The following is a 2,500-nucleotide window of genomic DNA, read 5'->3' as shown; positions in this document are numbered from 1 at the left end:
TGCTTTAAGCACTCTAATTTGTTCAAAGTAAACGTGCCGGCCCACCGAGACACTCAATAAAGAGCACCCTGGTAGGATTTCAACGGGGTCCGCCTCGGGACGCACGAGCACGCACGGGGCGGTCGCACGCCTTCGGCTCGCCCCACCGGCAGGACGTCCCACGATACATGCCAGTTAAACACCGACGGGCGGTGAACCAACAGCGTGGGACACAAATCCAACTACGAGCTTTTTAACCGCAACAACTTTAATATACGCTATTGGAGCTGGAATTACCGCGGCTGCTGGCACCAGACTTGCCCTCCAATAGATACTCGTTAAAGGATTTAAAGTGTACTCATTCCGATTACGGGGCCTCGGATGAGTCCCGTATCGTTATTTTTCGTCACTACCTCCCCGTGCCGGGAGTGGGTAATTTGCGCGCCTGCTGCCTTCCTTGGATGTGGTAGCCGTTTCTCAGGCTCCCTCTCCGGAATCGAACCCTGATTCCCCGTTACCCGTTACAACCATGGTAGGCGCAGAACCTACCATCGACAGTTGATAAGGCAGACATTTGAAAGATGCGTCGCCGGTACGAGGACCGTGCGATCAGCCCAAAGTTATTCAGAGTCACCAAGGCAAACGGACCGGACGAGCCGACCGATTGGTTTTGATCTAATAAAAGCGTCCCTTCCATCTCTGGTCGGGACTCTGTTTGCATGTATTAGCTCTAGAATTACCACAGTTATCCAAGTAACGTGGGTACGATCTAAGGAACCATAACTGATTTAATGAGCCATTCGCGGTTTCACCTTAATGCGGCTTGTACTGAGACATGCATGGCTTAATCTTTGAGACAAGCATATGACTACTGGCAGGATCAACCAGGGAGCTGCGTCAACTAGAGCTGAGCAGCCGGCCGCCCGGGAGTGTGTCCCGGGGGCCCGCGCGAACACGCAAGCGTCCGCTCAATCATTCTGCAAACAGGAGGAGGCTGAGCTCCCCTGCACAATACACCTCGAAACCCTCTCAGGTCCCGGCGGCGCGCAGCGCCGTCCCAAGTACTTGGTCGGGTTCGAGAGAGGCGCAATCGCCCGGAGTTAGGCGAGTAGACGCTTTCGGTGCGACCACCCGTGCTCCCAACTGAGCTTGCCGCTGCCGACAGAGGCCCGGGAGCGTGCTGTCGTGGCATTGCCGGCGGGAGACAACACGCGCCACCTACGGTGACCGGCAGCTCCAACGCCAGCGCCACAGAAGGACAAAAGCCCCACTTGGGTGCCGAAGCGAACTCTCCCAGCACAGCGCACGCGCCAACACATCCGCACAGCTGCGATACAAACCACCAGCGAGAACCGCTGGGGCGACCGAGCAGCAGACGGCGTCGCGGCGCCGAGCGCCGGGCGGCAGCGCATCCTCAACGCACACAGTCCTCAATCGGACCAGCACACTGAAGATGTCCACCGCGCTTCGCACCGGGCCCGCGAGGACCTACTTTGGCCGCACGGCGCCGCGCGCAGGGTGCGCCGGCGCGCAGCTGCGACGCCTGCCGCGTCCGTCGGCCGGCGCGCCTGCCACTGGCCGCCCCCACCAGCCGGCTGTAGCGCGTGCGCCCACGCACCGCGCGGCCAGCACGCCGGGAGGCGCCCCCTCACCGGCCGGGGACGGTCCCACCCAGCCACCGCCGCGTATCGCTTCACACCCAGATGCCGTTCAGTTTCGTCGGCATGGTGGGTATCGCTGGAACAACCGGTTAGTACCTCAACCTATCGTCGCCATCACCGATTCACCCCTAGCGAGAACAACCGCACCACAACAGGTTACCATTTGTTCATTTGCGTAACTTCACCAGAAAACGCAGGCGTCCATCGCCATTTGCAACTTCCACGATTATTGCATGCCTGTGTCAGGTGTCACGCCACACTACGTCTGCCCACATACACGCAACAAAATGTGCACGCCTAGACAATACGTGGAAGGTGGCCCCCGTACGTATGCGATGTCCATTGCTCGAACGACTGTCAACCGGCCTCTGTAGCATGTCGCAGATATGGAACGCGGTGCACCATGCCATCACGGTGTGTGAGGAGAGACGACTAGGTCCGAATACATCAACAGACAGCTCATGCTGATCGCCATCCACGGCGTCCGTTCCTCCCACACGTCTCTATGGCGTACCACACTGCAATCCAGCTCTCATAGGGAGACGACACGTAGCTGCGTGCACAATATTTGCACTGTATGGTCCGCCGTTTTTGGGCGCAGTCGTTGTACGGTCACACATGTGCCACGATGTATCATTCAGTACATAAGGACGAATGTGCAGTACAGATTGTGGTTTACGCGTACGACATTAGCGGACAGTTGACACAGGCCGCACCACAACGTAGCCTGAGTACGTCGCATGCGGAGGGCATTGAACATGCAAAGTTCTCACCAACCAGCTTGCGAAGGCAGGGGGCAAGGTGGGGACGTGGGGAGGGGCGGCATGTACGTCCTGCTGCCATCCACATTACAGTGTACA

The 2,500-nt window shown here is 58.5% G+C and overlaps 1 non-coding gene across 1 annotated transcript in view; it reads right to left on the bottom strand.

Annotated features, from left to right (window-relative positions):
• Window positions 1–870, bottom strand: part of LOC124746294 — a 1,909-nt gene extending 1,039 nt beyond the window's left edge. The window contains exon 1 of the ribosomal RNA XR_007011325.1: window positions 1–870. This exon is cut by the window's left edge and continues 1,039 nt beyond it. This is a non-coding gene — a ribosomal RNA (small subunit ribosomal RNA).
• Between the last annotated feature and the right edge of the window lie 1,630 nt (window positions 871–2,500).

The sequence above is a fragment of the Schistocerca piceifrons genome, unplaced genomic scaffold, assembly GCF_021461385.2.
Source record: "Schistocerca piceifrons isolate TAMUIC-IGC-003096 unplaced genomic scaffold, iqSchPice1.1 HiC_scaffold_35, whole genome shotgun sequence".
Classification (NCBI taxonomy): domain Eukaryota; kingdom Metazoa; phylum Arthropoda; class Insecta; order Orthoptera; family Acrididae; genus Schistocerca; species Schistocerca piceifrons.
Note: the sequence above shows the minus strand (reverse complement) of the source record. Positions and strands in the feature narration are given on the sequence as shown.